The sequence below is a fragment of the Narcine bancroftii genome, chromosome 4 (genome assembly GCF_036971445.1).
Source record: "Narcine bancroftii isolate sNarBan1 chromosome 4, sNarBan1.hap1, whole genome shotgun sequence".
Lineage (NCBI taxonomy): Eukaryota > Metazoa > Chordata > Chondrichthyes > Torpediniformes > Narcinidae > Narcine > Narcine bancroftii.
Window position 1 is genome coordinate 101,551,089 of NC_091472.1, and position 22,979 is coordinate 101,574,067.

Here is a 22,979-nt window from a genome sequence, read left to right on the forward strand (position 1 = left end):
ACTAATATTAACCTACAACAATCTAAGCTTTCCTTGCGTCACACCTAAAACCCTCTTTCTCTTGCGTTCCTATGCCTGAGTCTTTTAAGCTTCCCTATTGTACCAGCCTCTTCCATCACCCCTGGGTTTCCAGGCACTCACTGCTGATTTTTTTTTTAACTTGCTCTTGACATCTTCCCTTGAATCTTTCCACCCTTCACCTTAAGCAGATGGTCCTCTGGAATTTGCTGCTGTAGCCCTGGGAAATGGATACTGGCTGTCTACCTTGCCTACCTCCATTAAGTCGCTTCTCATTCTTTGCTTTAAAGAGAAAAGCCCCAGCTCTCTTAACCTTGCTTGGTAAGATGCAATCTCCAATCCAGGCAACTTCCTGGTAAATCTCCTCTGCAACCTCTCAAGTTGCCACATCCTTCCTCTAATGAGGCTACCAGAACTGAGCACAATATTCCAGGAGTGGTCTAACCAGTTTTATAGAGCTGCAACGTTACCTCGCAGCTCTCAAACTCAATCCACCAACTAATGATGGCCAGCATACCATAGGTTGATGGTGTAGTCAAAGAAGGCCTATGTGGCAACCTTGAGAGACCTATGAATTTGGACCCCAAGGTCAATCTTCTACGGAATCCTGCCATTAAACATATACTCTACCTTCAAGTTCATCCTTCGAAAACTTATCACTTCACACTTATCCAGATTGAACTCCATCTGCCACTTTTCCACCCGACTCTTCATTTTGTTTATATCCTATTCTAACCTACAACAACCTTCTACACTATCCACAACACCCGCAACTTTCATATCCTCTGAAAACTTACTGACTCATCCTTCCACTTCCTCGACCAAATCATTTATAAAAATCACAAAGAACAAGGGTCCTAGAACAGATCCCTGCAAAACTCTACTAGTCACTGAATGTGTTCCATCTGCTTTCTGCAGGCAAATCAATTCAGAGTCCACACTGCCAAGGTTCCTTGAATATCATTACTTTCTGAATGTGTCTGCCATGGGGGACCTTGTCAAATTTCTTGCTAAAATCCATGTACACCACACCTAACACCTCTCTTCAATTTCTTTGTCACTTACTCAAAAATCTCGATTAGGGTCATGAGGCACAATTTCTCCCTCCCCCCACCCCATACACAAAGCCATGCTGACTATCCCTGAGAAGACAATAACTTCTCTCAATGCTCATAAATCCTGTCCCTAAGAATCCTCTCCAATAGTTTGCTCTCCTCTGAGACAAAACTCACTGGTCTATAATTCTCAGGAATCTCATTACCCTTATTAAACAAGGGGACCACATTTGCCATTCTCTAATGCTCCGGCACCTCCACTTTAGCCAGTGATGATGCGAACACCCCAACAATCTCTTCCCTCACATTCTGTGGTAACCTGGGGTACATCTTGCAGAGTCCTGGGGACTTGTCAATTCTAATATTTTAAGATCGTCCAACACTTCCTGTTTCTTAACCTCACATCCTCTAGTACTTGGGCTTGTTCTATACTATTCTCGTGTTGAGCAAGGACACTCTCGAGTCATTTTGGACCTCTTCTTCCAGACATGTTGCCTCCTTTTTTCTAAAGCGGCCCTACCTTCACCTTCTTCGTCCTTCTGTTCTTCACATATGCATAGAATGCCTTTCAAGATTCTATTTTTTCAAAATTTTATCTATAATTTTACAGACTCGTGTTAACCAAGTGATATAGGGGGAACAATCCTCCCCTTTTACAGATCAATGTTTACTGAGTCCTTACTTTTTCCTTCCTCCCCCACCGCTCACCCCACTGTTGTTCACCCTCCCTCCCATATAACCCAGGCAAAAACATTTATTATTTTAAATCAAGTATATAAGGGAAGAGGAAGAAAAAAGGGGGAACCGGTAGGATTTCCAAGTTATCACCTCGTTCTCAGTGTTTCAGGGCTTGCGAAGTCCAGTTATTCCTGTTGATAAAGGCTCTGGGGAGACCAATCACACCTGATTTTTGACATGCCACAGGTATGGCTGCCATATCTCAATGAATGTGCCATATTTCCCCCTTAAGTTATAAGTAATTTTCTCCAGGGGAACACATCTCTGCATCTCCATGGTCCATCTTGCTATGCTAAGCTGAGAGTCGGATTTCCAGGTAACCATTATGCACCTGGCCACCACCAAGGTGACCTTTTTGAATTTGGTATTTAGACAGTTTTAGACACACGTCCACAATGTCACCCAGAAGGAACAGGGCAGGATCCTGGAGATATTCCATCCCTGTGATTTATTTTCAAAATGTCCTCTAATTCTACCCAAAAGGGTTTCACCTTGGTGCAGTCATGTCGAATGCACAAAAATTCCTGTCCCAACGCCACATCTAAAACTCATCTGGGATTTCCAGTTTGACTTTGTAATTTTTGTGGTGTGAGGGATAACTGTTGCAAAAAGTTGTATTCCACCAGTCTATATCTGGTGTTAATAACCGCCTTCATGCTGTCCCATGAGGTCAGACCAGCATCGTTCAGGAATTGTTCCCAAATCCGACTCACATCTTTGCCTCTCTTTAAGGAAACCCGGTTTCGGGCTCTCATTTTGGAGATACATAGCCAAAATAAATTTGTGACTTCCCCCTTTGAATTAGAGCCTCAATGTCACTAAATAGTGGCAGGGCCATAAATGGACCTAATTTCTCTCTCAAAAAAGATCTTAATTGAAGATAGCAGACGAAGGTCTTGTTCAATAAGTTGAATTTATTTTTTAATTGTTCGAATGACATGAGCTATCCCTTCTCATAACAGTCCTCGATATATCAAGATTCTATTATTGTCATGTAATAAAACAGTTGTAATGTTACACAACATTGCATTGTTTGTCAAAAGGCAAAAATTCACCATCAGCAGAAATTGCTTGGTGCCCCTTGCAGTCAGAAAGAGAAGCAAAAGAGAGCCCCCTCAGAGTTGCTGAGTGTCTGTGGACTCCCCTCCAGCAGCCTCTGCAGCTCCAAATTATCGGCAACCAGAGCTCCAGATCCAATCCCCCGACATGATCAGGAAGCCTTCAGTGTCCTTGCTACCCTCTTGCATCCTGGTTCCAATACCTGGTATCTCTTCAGCCAGTCTCCAGCAGTCTGTACTGGTATTAGTCCTTTCATCACTTGCGTGGGTTCCTCACCTCAAATTGCCAACAGCCCGCCCTTGTGTGTTCTTTAAGGTTTTCCTTAATCCTACTTGCCAAGGCCTTCTCACATCCCTTCTAGCTAAGTCTTATTCCTTCCTGGCTACCATATAATTCCCATGAGTCCTTGTCCTTTGCTTCCTTGACATTATATATGTTTCCCTCTTCTTTAACTAACTGTCTCATCACTTTTGTTAATAACTGTTCCCTTATCCTATCATATTTTCCCTGTCTCAATGTGACAGATCTATCTAGAACCCTGTGGAAGTCATTCCTAAACATCCTCCACGTTGCTTCATTGCTTTTCACCAAGAACATCTGTTCCTGATTTTCTTTCCCCAGTTTCTACCTAATCCCATCATAATTAGTCCTTACCCAATTAAACATTTGACCAATTTGTCTACGTCCAATCTACTACTAGGTCCAATATAGCCTTTCCTCGAGTCGCCTCGTCAACATAGGTATCCTTCATGGGCACATCTGGTAAATTCTGCCCCATCTATCTCTCTTGCAGTAAGGAGGTACCAGTCAATATTTGGGGAAAATTGAAGTCTCCCATAATAATGACCCTGTTAGTTCTGCACCTTCCCAAAATCTGCCTTCTCATCTGCTCCTCAGTATCGCAAGGGCTATATGGGGGCCTGGAGACTACTGTTATGGACCCAGGGGACCCCAAAACCCAGCAGGAATGGATATTCACCAAGTCAAATGCTTACTTAAACAAAAGTTGCTTTTAATTATCTTTAAACATGAAAACAAGATCAAATTTTAACTTGTTACTATTAACTTGACCCCCTTCTAATTCTAAGTGCATGTGTATGTAATGTATACAAGTTCAGAAAAGTTCTTTAATTCACAGTCCAATCTCACTTCTCATTCCTACAAGTTCACTGGTATCAGGCAATTTTTATACTGTGCACAGAATTTAACATTTATGAAGTTCACCAGGCTTTGGTGCTTGAAAAGTAAATGGTTACCGCTCAGGAAGGTTCTTGTTGGTTTAGAGAGAGATTTGTTACTCATTGGACACCCATAACTAATTTCTTCTGATCAGCCACTTCAGTGTCTTGCTGAAGAAACTTGCCCCCTCAGGGTTTTCCATGTGATGACTCTTTATTTCAGGTCACCACAGAGTTCCTTATTTCCCTTATTTCAAGTGAAACATTATGCAGCCAGCCATCTCCTCTTGTATAGACTACAAGGGCTTTGAATAGGCTGAACTAGAACTCACAATCAGTCTTCAAAATGGGGTTTTTCTACAAGTTTGCCAGCTCTTCAAAGTTTTTGCAAAGGCACTTGGAGGCTGGACTGTCTGGCTTGAACAGACCTCTGGCATTTTAAATAAGATCAGTTTTGAGATCTTTGTATGTGACCTACATTAAAAAACCTGCCACAATTTATCTCCTTTAAAACATTTCTATATACAATATAAAATATAACCTAATCTGTCACATAACTCCAAATAGTGATCGCTCCTTTCCTGTTTCTGACTTTCACCCACACTCAGTAGACAATCCCTCCATAAAATCCTTTCTGTAGATGTGATGCTGTCCCTGATTAGTCATGCTACTCCTCATCTTTTACCTACCATCCTATTTGTTTTAAAACATCTAAACTCTGGGTCATCATCAGCCAACCCTGACCTTGCATCAGCCAAGTCTCTGTAACGGCCACAACATCATAATTCCACGTACTGATTGAAGCTCATCTCCCTCATTCCTAATACTTGCATTGAAGTAAACTCATTGTAAGCCCTCCAGCTGACTACATTTATTCTCACTCCACTGCCTGACACAAACTCACCAGACATTGCATCAATCTTTCTACCATCACTATTCTCTGCCCTCTCATTCTGATTCCTGTCCACCTGCTGAACTAGTTTAAATCCTCCCCAACACCTCTCGTAAACCTGCCAAGATGTTGGTCTGCCTTTGGTAAATGTCATACCTTCCCCAGAAGAGATACCAATGATGAGCAAGTCTTAATCCCTGCACCTACTATTCACCCATGAATTTATCTGCCATAACTTCCTATTCCTGCCCTCGCCAGTGCCTGTCACAGGCAGCAATGCAGAGATTACCATCTTTGAGGTCCTGCTTTTTTGCTTCCTTCCTAACTGACTATATTCACTCTACAGGACTAATCCCTTTTCCAATCTATGTCATTGGTACTGACATGGTCTGTGACATCTGGTTGCTCACCCTTCTGCTTGAAAATGCTGTGGTCTCTATCTGAGACATTCCTGACCCTGGCATATGGGAGGCAAAATGCCATCTGGGAGTCTTGAGCACTGAACATCCTATCTGTTCCTCTTGCTATTGACTCCCAAACACTCTGGCTCTCTTTTCCTTTGAGCTGAAGAGCCAGCCTCTAAGCCAGAGATCTGTCATCCCTGGTATGAAACTTCTCTTCTCTGCACCCCCCCCCCCCCCCCCACACCTCCAAACAGTATCCAAAACCAGTATACTTAATGTTGAGGGGAACAGCTGCAAGGTACTTTGCACTGACTGCCTATTCCCCACCTATCTGCCTTGCCTCTTGGGTGTGACTAGCTCTTATTATAACTTATTATAGCCCATTCTTATAATTTCTGTCCATCACCCCCTCTGCATCCTCATCCAGCTCCAGTTCCTAACGAGGTTTTGAAGAAGAACCTATTACAGGTGTATTCATGAGAGACACTATTGTCCCAGATTTCCCACATCTTGCAGTTGGAGCATTCCACTGCCCCAGCTGCCATCTTCACTACCGACTCTGGGTGACGATGAAAAGATCTTACCTGACCTTGCCTTTAGCACATCCTCAGCCTCTGCTCACTGAAGCCTAACGAGCCAAAGCCTCTAACTTTACGCTCCTACACTGGTGCACTCGCACACTGGCTGCACCACTTGGGCTTCCCCTTTTTTATTTTCTGCTAGCTCTATCTATATCACAGACTCCAACCAGTTGCAGAGGTTTACACTCTGCTTCTATTTAAATGCCCTGAAATAAAGCACAGCTTTATCATGAGACAATGTGGTTAAGTGGGCAAATGGGATGCTAGCCTTCATTTGGGCATTTTTTAATGCTTCAACTTTGTAAAACATTGGGTCGTATCCTGGCTGGAATATTGCTTTTGCTTCGAGTTACCAGGCTATTGGAAAGATATGATAGTACTGGAGAAAGTTTAGAGGAGATTGACTAGAATGTTGACTCTGCTTCAGAGGAGAAGAGATTGGAGAACCTGAATCTGTTTTCCCTGAGGGGGTTAAGAGGGAACTTGATTGAGGCTGCATAATGTATGTATTGCTATCTGTTGCCTATCCATGTTTGCCTCTGGGGACAGCAGAGAGCTGTTGCCTTGAACAACACATTTGTCTGTTGAAAGTACTCCCAACAGGGCTATCAGGGAGTTCGAGTTTAACATGGCGGTGAAGAAGCAATGGTGATGTATTACCAATTCAAATGGTGTATGACTGAGAAGTTTGAAGTGAATTGTTCAGATTTCAGATTTATTGTCAGAGCACATACATGACATCACATAAAACAGAGATTCTTTATCCTGCGGGCGAGGAAGAATTACCACATTTTGGTAGTGCAAAAAAAAATACATAATGTACACATGTAAACAAATAAGTGTGAACCCACTGGTTGTGCAATACAGAGAGGAGAGAATTTATTGTTGAGTCTGATGGTGGAGGGGTAGCAACTGCTTTTAAAACTGGTGGTGCAAGTCTTGTGGCACCTATACCTCTTTCCTGATGGTAGCAGAGCGAACAGAGTATGTGCTGGTGTCTGTGTAAAACTGGTTTGATGGGTCCCAGCTGATTGTACAGTAGTGTTTTATTTACACATGTAGGGGAGTTGCAACAGGGGTAAAAGACAGACTCGCCAGATTAAACAATACACTCGCAATTAAGTTACAATATACAAAATCTGCCACCCCTTGATATCCCTGGCAGTTACTACTCTTATCTAACTAAACTAGGGACACTAGCCGCATAACTCGACAGCTCCCAACTCTTTGCACACCTTACCAGGGATCCTCCAGTGTTGCCACATCTCTCAACCTGGAGTGGAGCTTGGGTACGTCCCTGAAGAGAAAGATGAAGATAGCTTGCATGTGTTGGGCTTTGAAATGTCATCAGCTGGAGAGTACGGCCCAGGCAACGATGAACCAATTAAAGGACCCAATTACTAGGTATGAGCTGACCTGTGGGTAAGGTTTGTCCTTGATTGACAAGTGAGGTGACTTCCTATCAGGTTCCAGATGGAGAGGCTACGTGACCCTCTACCATGTTTCACCAGATTCCAGACTGAGGGATCATCTGACCCTCTACCCTGCGGAAGTCACGACACTCACCAATCCACTTTGGATTCATTGACAAAGACAGCGCAAGTCAAAACCCTAACACCACGAGAGTGATGGTAGTGACCCAGTGAATGGCAAAAGCCCACAAGCTCCAAAGGGCCACCAGCTTCTAGAGAAGTCATGATACAGGAACTGGTTCCTTGATATCCACCGACTCTTGGATATGCTCAGCCAGATGAGTGATGTTCCCCGATTCGTTGGGAATGTAAGTGCATCAGTCTTTACCAATCACTGCACAAGTACCACCTTCAGCTACGAGTAGGTAGTCCAGGGCCATCTGGTTCTGCAAAGTAACCATACGGATGATTGTCCCCTCTGTTATCACTCAAGTCAGCATTTTTCATATGCCACAGCCATCTTTTTGGCCAGTGTTTCCAGCATACTGGTCTTGTTGATTCTTAGCAGGACAGGTGGGTGGAACCATACTGGGGGAAGGTGATCATCCTGAACCTTTCCGCCTCAATGATTGCCCTTCTGCCCTGGTGTCTGTGGTAGACTGGTTGCTCCCCAAGATTAAGGTGGTGAATATAAGGCACAATGTATCTTGAAAAGGGTACTTGCCCATGGGGAGCTAGGGGTAGGCATGGTGTCTGCATATCCAGAGAGTGTCATTGAACATCTAGGGAGCTGACAACTTTGCTGTGGATACTTGCATGCCTGGTTACCATTCTGGCTTGCTCACTGTGAAATTACTGACATGTTTGACCAGTGCTCATCAAAATGTCTGCACCAACATTATCTAGCCTGTTCAATGGTTGGGGAGTCTGAGAGTCGGGACTTTAGTGTTTCTCAGATTGAAGGAAGGAGGAAAAAAACTAATTCCTGAAACACCCACCCTACTGAGGATCATTAAATGTAAAGTTGTGGGAGATTACCACTATGCACCTCCTGCCCCATCAGAAGACAAAAGTTCGTGTAATTAAATATATGCAAACAGTCCATTTCTGTGGACTTGAATGGGATGGACATAAGTGGGAGTTGGGGTGAAACACAATAGGCTACTGATGCTGTGATTGTAGTAAGCTCACCAAAATGCTGGAGTAACTCAGCTGGTCTTTTCAGCATCCATAGGAGACAAAGATATATTGGTGACATTTTGGGCCTGAGCTATTCGAGGAAAAATCAGAAAAGGCAGAAGCAGAATATATCAGTCTCAGAATTCAAACAATGGGGAAGGAATTGAGACCAACAAAAGATGTTAATTAGATATGATAAGGGACTAGATAGAACTTAGCATGTCTGTGAGAAAGGAGACAGGGAATGGAGAGATTACAGGGGAGAGGGGTGTAAATGAAAGCCAGAGAAGTTGATATTAATGCTGTCTGGTTGGAGGGTGCCCATTTGGAAGATGAGGTGCTGTTCCTCCAATTTATAGGTAGTCTCAGGCTAGCAGTACATGAGACCATGGACAGACATGTCGGAAAGGGAATTGGATAGAGAATTGAAATGGGTGGCTATTGGGAAATCCACACTTGCAGCAGGCAGCCAAGTTACTCAACAAAGCGATCTCCCAGTGTGCATCCAGTCCCTTCGATGTAGAGGAGATCACAGCGGGAACACTTGATGCAATGGATGAAATGTTGCTTTACTTGAAAGGACTGTTTGGGGTCACGAATGGTGGTGAGGGAGAAGGTGTGGGAGCAAGTGGAGCATCTCCTGTGGTCATAGAGTTAGGTTCCATTGGTGGGGACACAGGGAGGGAGCGGTCCCTGTGGAAGGAGGAAAGGGCAATATGTGTTTGGCGATAAGAGGTGGCAGAAATGGTCGAGGCAGATATGTTGGATGTGGAGGGTGATAGGTGAGGACAAGAGGAATCCTGTCCTTGTTGCGCATGGGGGCAAGGGAGCCAAAGCAGATGTGTGGGTTATGGAGGATATGTGGGTTAGTGCTGATTTGATGGAGGTAGAGGGAAATCCACATCATTTGAAGAAGGAGGATATCTTTAATGATCTGGCATGGAATTCTTCATCCTGGATCTCTGCAATGGAGACAGGAATTGAGAGAATGAGAAGGAATCCTTACAGGGGACATGGTGGGAAGAGGTGTAATTGAGGTAGCTGTGGGAGTTGGTGGGTTTAAAGAAGATATCTGTTGAGTTTTTCCTGAGATGGAGACAGATTGGCAAAAAGGAGAGTGCTGCAAGAGATAGATAAGTGAATTTGAGGTTGGGGTGGAAGTTGTAGCAAAGTGGAAGTTCCTCAGCAGCATGTGTCAGTTCACATATAGACCCAGTGATGTGATCTGTTGGTGTTATTGCTGGCGTATTCGTAAGCCATCCTGAGGAAAGTGTTGAAGGCGTGCACAATACCGATCACTCAGTTGTGGTCAGTAGCATTTTCCACAGCAGCATTCTCCTGCGGGGGAATGGTAGGGTGGTTAGGGATTGCAAAACTCGCTTGTCTGATTAGTCTTTGGGTGTTTATACGTGACAGATTAATTTCACCCAGTATATCTCTGGGCCTGTGTGTTGTAATTTACCCTTTTCTAAGCAGACCTTGTGGCTGCTGCACCCATACTCCACCCAATTCCTTGGGGTTCTGAACTCCCACCTCCTCCGACGTGGTGGTGTCGGAGGCCGCCAGATGGTGTGAAACTGGGGATTCCCCCGGCCAGTTGGATGGGAATTGAGGTTGTGCACCGCCTGCTGCAACATAGCCACCCCTGCAATGTATTGGTAGGTGTCAGAATGCGTATCAGTCCCTTGTGTAGGCCATTTATTCATTCGATGACCCAGGGTGCCTGTGGGTGGTAGGGGATATGCAGCAGACACAAGATACTGGCCTCCGCTGCCCATTCTTGCACTTTTGTCCCTATTAAGTGTGACCCCTGGTCGGACTGTACCTCTCATGGTACTCCATAAATGGAGGAGAGGTATTGTAGCCCTTTAATGGTGCTGTCTTGGTCAGCTTGCTGGCAGGGCAGTGCCTGTTCAGCAGCCTGTTTTGTCATTTCAACTGGTATTGTTGCTGAGGTCTTCAATGAAACAAGTGTTTTTTTTTCCTCTGAAATGCTGTACAATGGCTGGAGGAGCATGGTGAAATGGAAAATATGTTGATGCCAATAACCCAAAAGATCCACAAAATTTTGCATCTCAATTTTGGGAATTTTGCGCTTTGTGGCTGCAGGAATTTCTCTGCTGCCGGAGTGCTGCTGGATGCCCAAGAAAATGACTGTTTGACTGGGACTCTGTATCTTTGCCAGGTTAGTGACCTATCCTCACGCCCACAGCAAAGTGATAAATATGCTGAGGGTTTATGCTACTGCTTCCTCTGAGGAGCCATGGAGGAGGATTTCATCGATGTTGTGTGCCATTGAGATGTCCAGGGGAGCTTGATATTTTCTGTCCTGGGCAGTTAACCCATGATACAATGTGGGGCTGTGCACATCGCTTAAGGACAGGTGGAAAAATGTATACTCTCTGCCCTCCCAGCTGAAGGCAAATTGATCATGGGAGTTGGGACTGAGGAGGATGGAGAAGGCGGTGTTTGTGAGGTCGACAGTGGCATTACAATGTTTATTCTCCTTGTCCCCAATGCCCTCCATTAATGTGATTATATCGGGGGCTGCAGCAAGTGAGGGGGAGTGTGACTTTTAGGTTTTTTCTAATGGATGGTCATACCCCACTTGCCATTTTTCTTTTGCATGGGCCAGACCTTTGAATGGTGAAATGGTGGCCCGGATGTCTCCCTCATGCAATAGTGTGTCTATAGATTCTGTGATCTCTGTTTATCACCACCCCCCACCCCAAAACCGGCACCTGGTATTGCCAATTGCTGACCCCCTTGGAGGGAGGAGGAATGACTGTGGGCTCCTACTTGAGTGTCCCAACAACTATGGTCATGCAGGTAACCCTGAAGGTGAATTTCCTCTTGTAGATGCATAGGGATCAACCCTTCAGCATGTTCATACTCAAGATATACTCAGGTGAGTCGGCAATCAAAACAGAGATGGAGTGAGATGCATTATTGCCTATAAATAGGAGGAGGGTAACTTCTCTGGCCAGGATTATGGAACTTCCTTAACACTCTGAGGAGACCTGCAGTTCTCCCAAATCGAATGATTGCTGGGGGTGATAGTGTACTCGGCCACCAGTGTCTACTAGGGCCATCCAATGCTGTGTATTCCCTTTGCCCCAGTGAACAGCTACTGCTATTATTGGCCTCAGGCCACCAGGCTGGGAGAGGATAGCTGAGCATATTCCATCAGGTGCCCTGGCCTCTATCCTATTGGAGAGGCATGGATGTCTGCCACCCTGTGAGTGTTGTTTCCTGCTTCCGGCTATGAGCAAGTTCTTGTCACAGTAGGGTTCTTTGCTCTGTCCTAAGGGGGTCGGGGCCACTGTGGATTGGGGAGGAGGTGAGGGAAGGTTTTTAAAGCTGTGGGTGGGGACTTGATAGATCCTCCCCAACAGGGCTTCACCCTGCAATACTCTTTCCAGAGCACGTACAAAATGGAATTGGGGATCCCACGCCAGCACGCACCAATGCCATAAACAACTCTTTGCAGGTAAACTGGGGGCCGTCATCACCCACCCTCGCCTCAGCCTTGTGGACTTGACTGGGTGTCCTCTGCTCCACGTATTCAAGCCCTTCTAATAATCTGATGGCTTCCCGGACAGTCTTCCTGGTTGCCATTCCCATTGGGGCAATATCACTGATTTTGGGTTGGGGTATGCTGTGCTGTGGTGGCTACATAGCCCATTAGGGTATCAGTAACCCTCATGTTCTCAGGGAAATGGCAGTCGCGGGCTCCCATATATGCACATAATTAAAGCCCATTCTCTGCTGACCCTTGTACCCTTGTTCTACTGTGGCAGGTGGTATAAGTCTCATTCTAGCAGAGTTGGGTGTCAGGCTTGCACTACTGTCACCACCCAGTCCTGCAGGTGTCCACAGGGCATTATTATTTGTCTGCTGGTCCAATAAGCTACCCAAGGCTTTTGCTTCCTGATGGGAGGGGTTCATGTTTTGGGTGGGGAATTGTCCCAGAACTTGAGCAGCCATGTGGCCAGGTGTTTTTCTGGGTGCTGGCGACATCAGTTTCCCAGTGTGGTCAGTTCTTTTTGCCGAATATTCCCGTGTCTGTTTCGCGGCAGCCACTCAATTCAAGCTCCCCCATTATCTGCTACTTCCCAATTCTGTAGGATCAGTGTGGTGCCCTCATGCGATTGTGTGGTCACTGATCTACCCTGCAAGGGTTTGGGTGTGAAGGAGGGAAGATGTATGGGGCACGGTTCCTCCTCTTCACTCTTTTCACTGCCCATCCACATGTCCCCTTCTCCCAACCATGTGTCAAGCCTGTCCCCTTGCCGGACAATGGCCTGGACCATAACTGGGTCTATCTGCCAGCTAAAGTGGTGAGGTGCGTGTCGCTGCAGCATTTTAAGCAGCCTGCCTCTGTCCCTCTCACCTCGATCTGGGTGACTTGTACTACCTTCTTCAATGCACAGTAGCAATGCTGGAGCACCTTTTTTTTTCCAGGCACTCTCCAAATCTTTCCTTTCTGTGATCCTTCATGTCTTTCTCAGGAGAGACACTAGCAGCCAAAAGGAACCCCTCTGATTCCTGTTAGCTTTTGGGAACCCTGACTTTTTGAGGAGGGACACCACTTGGTGACCCATTTTCTCACCATATGGGTCCAGGTGCTTGGACAAGTCTACTGGTTTGCTGTGATCTGCCAGCTTGGTTACCAAGCTCCCAAATCCTGCATTATTGTTGGTCTACCTGGGGATGCTATCATTGCTGCCTGCACTTGTTAATCTGTCCTGATTCCAAAATTGCTCCCCTGCAGTTGTGTTCTCATAGTGCCAATTGTGTGCGTGAAACTAGTTTGATGGGTTCCAAGGGTAATGAGTCTGAACACAGCTGATTGAACAGTAGTGTTTTCTTTTCACGTGCAGGGGAGTTGCAACAAGGGTTAAAGTTGCCCACACTTGCTGGATTAAATGATACACTCGCAACCACTCGTAGATAGAAGCCTTTACAATTAAGTTACAACACATGATACCTGCTGCCCTTTGATATCACTGGCAGGCATGGCTCTTGTCTAACTTGGGACACTAGGCACAAAATACTACAGCTCGCAACCCTTTGTCTGTGCCAACCGTACCAGTGATCTTCCAACCTTGCCCACGGTTCCCAATCTGGAGTAGAGCTCTGGTTTGTCCCAGAAGAGAAAAAAGGAAGATTGCTCGTGTGTTGTGGGCTCTATAGTGTCATCAGCTGGAGAATCCAGCCCAGGTATCGTTAGGTCAATTAAATGGGCCACTGACCCTTGGGTTTGCTGACCTATGGGTAATGCCTGACCTTGATTGGCAGATGAGGTGACTTCATCAGGATCCAGATGGAGAAGTTCAATGCCTCTCTGCAATTTATATTCCCACCAGATTTCAGATAGAAGGGTTACATGACCCTCCACAATCTACACAACAGATGGATGGTGTGGGTTCTTGATGATTGCTGCTGCTATTCTCTGACAGCAGCATTCCCTGTAGATGATCTTGAAAGTGTGGAGGGTTTTGCCTGTGATGTCATGGACTGTTTCCACTCTTGTTGTAAGGCTTGATGTCCCCATACCAGACTATAATGCAGCTGGTCAGCACACTTTCCATCACGCATCTGTAAAAATTTGCCAGGATTTCTGATGTCATGCAAAACCTCCGCAAACTCCTGAGGAAGTAGAGGTGCTGACGTGGTTTCTTCACAATCCCATTTGTGTGTTGGGTCTAAGAAATATCTTCTGAGATAGTGACTCCCAAGAACTTAAATTTTCTCATTCTACCTACCTCTGATCCCCAATGATCACTAGATAATACATGTCTGGTTTTCCATTCCTGAAGTCAACAATCAGCAATCAGCTCCTTAGTTTTGGTGACATTGAATGCGAAGTTGTAGTCTCTTCTGTATGCTGACTAATTGCCCCTTTTTAATACAGCCCACTATCATGGAATCAACAGGAAATTTCTGGAGGGTGTTGTTATACCAAGCCATGGAGTCATAAGTATATAGCAAGAAGAACAGGGGGCTAAGAATGCAGCTCTGTGATGCTCCAGTACTGATGCAGATGGTGGTGGAGATGTTCTTATCAATTCTCTCTAAATGTGGTCTGGAGCTGAGGAAAGCAAGGATACAATTCCACAGTGGGTTATGTAATCCCAAGTCTTGGAGTCTGTTGATCAGTTTTGAGAGGGTGATGGTGTTAAAAGCCGAACTGTAATCAATAAAGAGCATATTGATGTTTGCATTGTTGCTGTCCAGGTGCTCCAGGGCTTTGTATAGATCCAGTGAAATGGCATCAATGGACCTGTTGCTATGATAGGCACATTGGAATGGATCCATGTCATTGCTCTACAGGAGCTGACATGCTTCAACATCAGCCTTAGAAAACCCTTCATCTGCAGGGACGTCCTTCGTGAATTGTTCTAGCCATTATTGAAGAATGTACATTCTGTAGGCACAGTGAGCCACTGGAAATAAGTGCCATTTTGATGGGTGGCTCTGATCCAGGATGGCGTTAGGCTTCCCAAGTGGAGTTAGACTTCTATTCAGATCAGCAAAGAAAGATATTCTCTCTGTCTTGTTGAAGATCAGAAGGGTTGGTAGATTAATCCTTTGAATACTCAGTCTCTGACCTGCTCTTGTATTTATTGTATTTGGGTGTCCAAGGTGCTGTCGAATGTCAAAGGGGAGGTAATTAGATACTGTTGCTAGAGGTAGTGTGGCATGTCTGGATGTCAACTGCAAATTTCCAGCCATTCATGATTGTGATCTAGATAGAGTTTTATTTGTTTCTGCATTATCCAAAGAATTATAGCTGGAACTGAGGATTTTAATGCTCAAATGACCCAACATCTAACCGAGCGATGGAAGGGAGAAAACCAATGGCCCTTGGTCAGTGTCTGGTGTACTTCAGTTGCAATATTGTGAGAATGAGGTTGACTGAAGAGTTGATTTCAATTCCCATTGACTTTATTTATCGAGGGCTCCTTAATGGTATGCATGGTCACGTGCTGCATTGAGATCAAGGGCAGGCTTCCTTGCTTTGGCTTTGCATATTGGTTCTTTTTCCTGAGGTTTGGGTCAAGACTACTCAAATCAGGAGGTTAGTAGTGCTGACAGAGCAGTGACCACCAGTGGGAAAATCTGCTGCTTAGATGACTTTCATTGCTGAATGGGTTGGAGTCTGGGAGACAGTCATTTTAAGTTTTGAAGTAATTGGCTTCATTTGCATTTGCCCTGCCTGCCTGGTCCTTACACATCCTCAAAAGGCAATAAAGCAGAGCCTGTGAATATTTTGAAGGCAGGGTTGCATTTTTGAGCAAGGATGTGAAAAATTCAATATTCATGCCAATTTCATGTCACTTACACCCCATGTTCCTTTCCACTCCCTCCAGTCCACCCAGCTGGCTTTCCCTTCACGTTTTCTGATTCTCCTCTTCCCCCTTGCCCATGTCACTTAAATCCATTACTCTCCCCACTGTGGTTCAGTCTGTCCATTGCCCGTGCCCCTCTCCACCTTAATTTCTTCTCCTTTCGTATTTCTCCAAACACCTCCACACCCCCACCCCCCCAAAAAAAATTCTGGCTCCATCTGCCCTGTCATCTGTTCCTTGCACGACTTCATCTACCAGGACTTTTGACATATCTCTTTAGACTGGTTGTCTTCCCTCTCTGCTTTCAGTCCTGATGTGGTCAGCCACCCCTTGGCTTCCATTAATGCTGTTTGACTTGCTGACTTTCTCTAGTGGTTTATTTGATCCAGATTACAAGATCTGGAGTCTGGTTTCTATGATGTTTGTAAGACATTTCTGGGTTGTTTTGACATTAATAAATATCGCTATTGTTGATGTTCTTGGAAGTATCTTGAACAGATGCCTTTACTATCAGTAAGGTATTGTTGGTACCTCGAGCCTTTTCTGTATTCAAATATTTTTTGACATCCTGAGTAGATCAAAGTGAACCTAGTAAAAAGGCATGTAATAATTGAAATCTCAGGAGGAGATTGCGTTGGATCGTTGAAGATGATCATAGGCAGATCAGACACATCTTTTGAACTTGAGATTCACGTTTATTGAGGATATGTAGGGAGCCACTTGTTGCAAACTGTTTCCCAGTGACTATGCGACGATAAGCCAGATCATGAAGTGGTTTCTGTCGCTGATACTGATGCCTTGCATCTTCTGGATGCCAGTTTTGAATTGCTGATCATATGGTGAATCTTTCCCATTTAACACTGTAGTGTAACTCAGCGTAATTAAGGTATCCTTGCTGCTTTGCGCTGGTTTTTGTGTAACATTCAACAGAAGGTTATTGCTTAGCAGCTGAGGGAGAGTGAACAATGGCAAAGAAGGAGGTGCCCTTGTATTTGGCCTGAAACCAAAGCCCTCATTGAGGGCATTTGCCTCCATTTCTTTTTTTTTGTAGCTTTATATACTGTCAGTTTAGGTCTAGCCAATTAATTGGTGGACAGAAGATCTTGGAGATAGTGAACTTGAAATTGATTGAAAATTACAATCTCATGTATCAATGTGCTGCTAAAGTTCTGCAAGTTGAGCCGTCAATGAAGGTATGTTTGTCTGCTGAAAAGCATCAGTTGAGTTCTGTGTGACTTTGAAATGTTCATTGTTAAAATTGATTACCTTTATAAATTTTTGATCTTCTTCGTTAGGTGAATATACGTTGAGTAGATTCCAAAACTCCGAATATATCTGACATTTTATCATTACATATCTCCCTGCTGGATCTATTATTTCCTCTTCTATTTTAAATGGCACATTTTTACTAATTAATATAGCTACTCCTCTTGCTTTTGAATTATACGATGCTGCTGTTACGTGTCCTATCCAATCTCTCTTTAATTTCTTGTGCTCCAATTCAGTTAAATGTGTTTCTTGCACAAATGCTATATCAATTTTTTCTTTTTTCAGTAAATTTAGCAGTTTCTTCCTTTTAATTTGGTTATGTATTCCATTAATATTTAAAGTCATATAGTTCAACGTAGCCATTTTATACTTTGTTTATATTCCCTTTCCGTTTCTCCATCATTACCTTTCCTTCTTATCCATTTCTGTTTTCTTGTTTTGAACCCTTTATAAGACAACATTCCTAAAACATCAAACATTTTCCTTATTCTCCTATTTAAAACTTCTTTAGCCCCAATCCCCCCTTCCCCTCCTGAGTTGTCCTTTATCCCTTGTCGGACAACCACATCTCCCCTCTCCATTTGGATTTGTGAATTCACTCGCAAGCGTCAGCTGATTTTGCAGGGACCGTAACTCCTCCCCCCCCAGCCCCCCCAGAAAAGATTTCACTTTTCATATGTAACAAAGGTCACTCTTTTAAAATTTCCTCCTTATTCCCTCTATTCCATTTCCTTCCCTTATTAATTCTTGTCTATACTATCTATATTTTCCTCTAAATACGGATACATTCATGTATGCACATTATACATATACACACATATACCTCTTTACCCACATACATATAAATCGTGGTCATTTTTACTCTTATTACATGTCTTCATCTCTGTTTGTTTTGTAGTTGTTCTGCAAATTTCCTTGCTTCCTCTGGATCCGAGAATAGTTTTTTTCCATAAGATCGTTTTCGATGTATTGAACTCCTTCCTCTTCTTCAGGAGTTCAAAACTTATGTGTCTTTTTAGTTCGCAGTCTTGTACTCTCGTTACACGTCTTCATCTCTCAGTCTATTTTGTAATTGTTCTGCAAATTTTCGTGCTTCCTCTGGATCCGAGAATAGTCTGTTTTGCTGTCCTGGAATAAATATTTTCAATACCGCTGGATGCTTTAGTATAAATTTATACCCTTTCTTCCATAAAATCGCCTTTGCTGTATTGAACTCCTTTCTCTTCTTCAGGAGTTCAAAACTTATATCTGGATAAATGAAGATTTTTTGCCCTTTGTACTCCAGTGGCTTGTTGTCCTCTCTTACTTTTTCCATTGTTTTCTCCAGTACCTTTTCTCTTGAAGTATATCTTAGGAATTTTACTAAAAGAGATCTTGGCTTTTGTGTTTGTGGTTTAAAGGCCAATGCTCCATGTGCCCTTTCTATTTACATTTCTTGCTGTAGTTCTGGACATCCTAGGGATCCAATCTTTTATAAACTCTCTCATATTCTTGCCGCCTTCATCTTCCTTAAGGCCCACTATCTTTGTTATTTCTTCTGTTATAATTTTCCATTATATCTATTTTCTGAGCTAACAGTTCTTGTGTCTCTTTAACTTTTTTATTAGATTCCTCTAATTTCTTTAAGTCCTCTACCTCCATTTCTGCTGCTGCTTCTCGTTCTTCCACCTTGTCCATTCTTTTTCCCATTTCTGATAAGGTCATATCTATTTTATTCATTTTCTCTTCTGTATTGTTTATTCTTCTTCTTAAATCACTAAATTCTTGCGCTTGCCATTCTTTAAATGACTCCATGTATTCTTTAATAAGAGAAAGTATATCCTTTGTCTTGCCTTTCCCTTCTTCTATTTCACTGTACTCTTCCTCTTCCCCTTCTTCTTCCTCTGGGTTGGCCATCTGTTGTTTCTTTTTTGTCCTTTTCTTCTCTTCTTTCTTGTTTTCATTGTCTTCTATGTTCTCCTCTTGCTGCAGGTGTTCTGCAGCTGTCATTGCCGGCTGTGGAGATCGACTCCCCAGCTGGTCACCCCTCCCGTCGGTGTGTTTTTTTGCATGCGCATCGCGCATGCGCGAGGAGTTGCGCATGCGCGGTTGCGCACTTTTACTCGGGTCAGCGAGCCATTTTTGTAGTCCACTTTCTACCGACCTGAGGGAGCGGGTTTCTCTCTCCACCGCGGGCCTCTTCGAACAGGTAAGGCCTTCTCCTTCTTCTTCCGTTGTCTTCTCTTCCTCTCTTCTTACCGTTGGTTTCGATTTTTCTTTTTTTGTCGCCATCTTCTTTCCACCTTTATACTCACTTTAATTTTTATTTTTGTGCCTTTGTGTTTTCCTTTGTTTTTTCCGACTTTTCTGGAGAGGGCTGGAGTTCACCGTCCGGCCACTACTCCATCACGTGACTCCCCTCGAATTGATTACCTTTATATAGGAAGTGAAACATTAGAGTGGCTTGCTCAGTCATTTGAGGACCATTATAACCAGACTGGAGCAAGTTGATGATTGGCATGTTATCTGACTGTTGAGGGAGATTTTCTTCTCATGGAACATGAGTGAATCATTGCTACTTGTGATTAGGATTGAAGGGAGTAAACAAAAACAATGTCATGGCACACTGTCACATTTTAGAAATATCTTGCTTGCTTCATTGACAATGAGTCAATTTCCATACCAAACACATTGATTGCAATGTTCGAGTGGCCTAACCACTGGGGAGACACAGGACACTGTGTTTGGCTTTCGATTTCAGCACGTGCAATCTGCTGAAGGAACTCACCTAATTTTCCCATCAATGGGAAAACTCTTTCTCAGCAATGAGGGACATGAGTACAGGAGCTGAGTAAAGGGGACAGAGGGGAAGGGTGAGGCAGGAGTCCCACTACCAGTTCCTACATTTGAGGCTGTATTATATCCCACAAACAATTAAAACATGTTGGTGTCTCCAGTATTAATATTCATGCTGACTTGTGGTTCACGTTCATTGTCTTTGTGCATCAAAAAATGGAGTGATAGATGTTTTGAGGGCAGACCAGTAAGCATCTCAAAGAGCACAAGTAAAATGCATTACAAAATTATATCACTTGGTATGGAGCAAAGATAACATAATTTTTACTGTTTTGGGGTTTATTCCGGTGTCTGATAAGAGCTGGAAATAAACTGTCCTTTAACCTAGTACGTGATTTCACACTCGTGAATCTTCTCGGCAGAAGATTGGGGGTGAAGAGAGTGTGTCCAGGTGGGATGAGTCTTGATATGTTGACATGTTGACTGCTTTTCCAAGGTAGCGGATGGTGTAGATCAATAGTTCTCAACCTTTTTGTTTCCACTCAGATACCACTTTAATTATTCCCAATGCCATAGATGCTCCGTGATTAGTAAGTGATTGCTTAAGGTGGTATGTGGGTGGAAAGAAAACCACTGTTCTAATCCTACCTAATTGACTCATTATGTGCACGGTTTCATCACTCCAAAGGAAATGGGCCAATGACAATTTTTTTCAACCAAAATACTTCAGTTACAATTGGGTTGAGATCAGTGGTTCTCAACCTTCCCTTCCCACTTACATCCCTCCTTAAGCAATCCCTTACTAATCACAGAGCACCAATGGCATAGAGATTACTTAAAGTGGTATGTGAGTGGAAAGATAAAGGTTGAGGACCACTGGTGTAGGTGGAGACAATGGAGGGGAGGAGTGTGTGTGATGGCCTGAGCACAGCCTTGGGTGATGCAGTTCCTGTACGATAGGATGCCTTTTAATGATACGTCCGTGTCAGTTAAGGGATGCTGGTGAAATGTTAAATTTTCTCAGGTCGAAGTGCTAGAATGCTTGGCCACTGCATCAACATGGTAGGCCAGGGCAAGTCCTTCAAGCTATCTGTCTCTACCTCAGCACCATGGATCTGAACTGGAGAGTCTGTTCTGTCCTTGTAGGAACTCTATGACCAGCTATTTGGTCTTGTGGACATTGAAGGGGGCTGTTGGCCTGGCACTGAGCCTCCAGTCCCTCTATCTCTCTTCTGTTTTGTATTGAGATTCTTTGTGTGATGGTAGAGGCATCAGCAAAATTGCAAATGGAGTTGAAGCTGTGCCTTGCAGCTCCACCCAACCAGGTTGGGTGATTACCTGGTAATCCTGATTACCTTTGTGGTCTGGATTTGGACATCCACCCTGTGACTGCAGAAGTTTCCTCCCTCATGCTTCAATTGGTGTACCAAGGTTGTCAAATTATGGAGAGAACATGTCACCACTCTGTGTATATTTAAAAAAAAAAAAATATTTGCCTCGCACAAATCCCTTAAACTGCCTCCTCTCTCCTTAAATACATACCCTCACCTGATCCAAGCATTTAAAGGGACTTTGATGAAATTGGGTATTGGCAGCACTGCTTAAAAAAATGTTTTCTGCACCAGTTTATTTCCAGTCATTGATTCACTTTTGTTGAATAACACTATAGGCACAAAGTGTCTTTTGGTTAGCAGTATCACTTTTCATACATGTTAGAGATTAGAATCTGCACCATACCACTGTCAGGATACCTGTTTCTATTTATAAAAGAAGTATTAAAGCAATTATCTTTTGAATTGTATGCTGGCACCATTTCAGTTTTTTTTTTGTCAAGCTGGAGTGAGAGGATATTTGGGATGGTTTGTGTGTTCTGCCCTGCTGCAAACAAGAAAATCTGGTCCCACCTTCCAGTGGATAAATAATATTTGTGTGTGTGGTGTGTGTGGGTGGTGTGTGTGGGTGGTGTGTGTGGGTGGTGTGTGTGGGTGGTGTGTGTGGGTGGTGTGTGTGGGTGGTGTGTGTGGGTGGTGTGTGTGGGTGGTGTGTGTGGGTGGTGTGTGTGGGTGGTGTGTGTGGGTGGTGTGTGTGGGTGGTGTGTGTGGGTGGTGTGTGTGGGTGGTGTGTGTGGGTGGTGTGTGTGGGTGGTGTGTGTGGGTGGTGTGTGTGGGTGGTGTGTGTGGGTGGTGTGTGTGGGTGGTGTGTGTGGGTGGTGTGTGTGGGTGGTGTGTGTGGGTGGTGTGTGTGGGTGGTGTGTGTGGGTGGTGTGTGTGGGTGGTGTGTGTGGGTGGTGTGTGTGGGTGGTGTGTGTGGGTGGTGTGTGTGGGTGGTGTGTGTGGGTGGTGTGTGTGGGTGGTGTGTGTGGGTGGTGTGTGTGGGTGGTGTGTGTGGGTGGTGTGTGTGGGTGGTGTGTGTGGGTGGTGTGTGTGGGTGGTGTGTGTGGGTGGTGTGTGTGGGTGGTGTGTGTGGGTGGTGTGTGTGGGTGGTGTGTGTGGGTGGTGTGTGTGGGTGGTGTGTGTGGGTGGTGTGTGTGGGTGGTGTGTGTGGGTGGTGTGTGTGGGTGGTGTGTGTGGGTGGTGTGTGTGGGTGGTGTGTGTGGGTGGTGTGTGTGGGTGGTGTGTGTGGGTGGTGTGTGTGGGTGGTGTGTGTGGGTGGTGTGTGTGGGTGGTGTGTGTGGGTGGTGTGTGTGGGTGGTGTGTGTGGGTGGTGTGTGTGGGTGGTGTGTGTGCGGGGGGGGCGCGCGCAGGCAAGTGTATAAATATACTAAGTGGATTTGAATGTTGTTTCAGAGAGGACCTTTCTGGGGGTGGGAGCTTGAAATTACCTATTGTATGTTGCTAAGATTCTGAATAAATGGATATCGGCTTCTGTCACCTCAACAGGTGCTCCTGAGCCCACCCGTGTGTTTCACCTGATGGAAAGTGCTATTTGAAAGCCATCCGGGAACTTGGAAGAAACGGCCAACTACCCTGGTCTGAGAACTTCTCAACCTGTTTAAATTTCTGAATTTGTCACTGCTCCAAGTTTGATGATGAAAGGAATATTTGTTAATTTTGAGATGTTGCTA

General features: G+C 44.4%; 1 protein-coding gene across 1 annotated transcript in view; it reads left to right on the forward strand.

Moving 5' to 3' along the window:
• Positions 1–22,979, forward strand: part of pcmt (protein-L-isoaspartate (D-aspartate) O-methyltransferase) — a 59,259-nt gene that overhangs the window by 25,479 nt on the left and 10,801 nt on the right. The gene's annotated exons all lie outside the window — the stretch shown is intronic.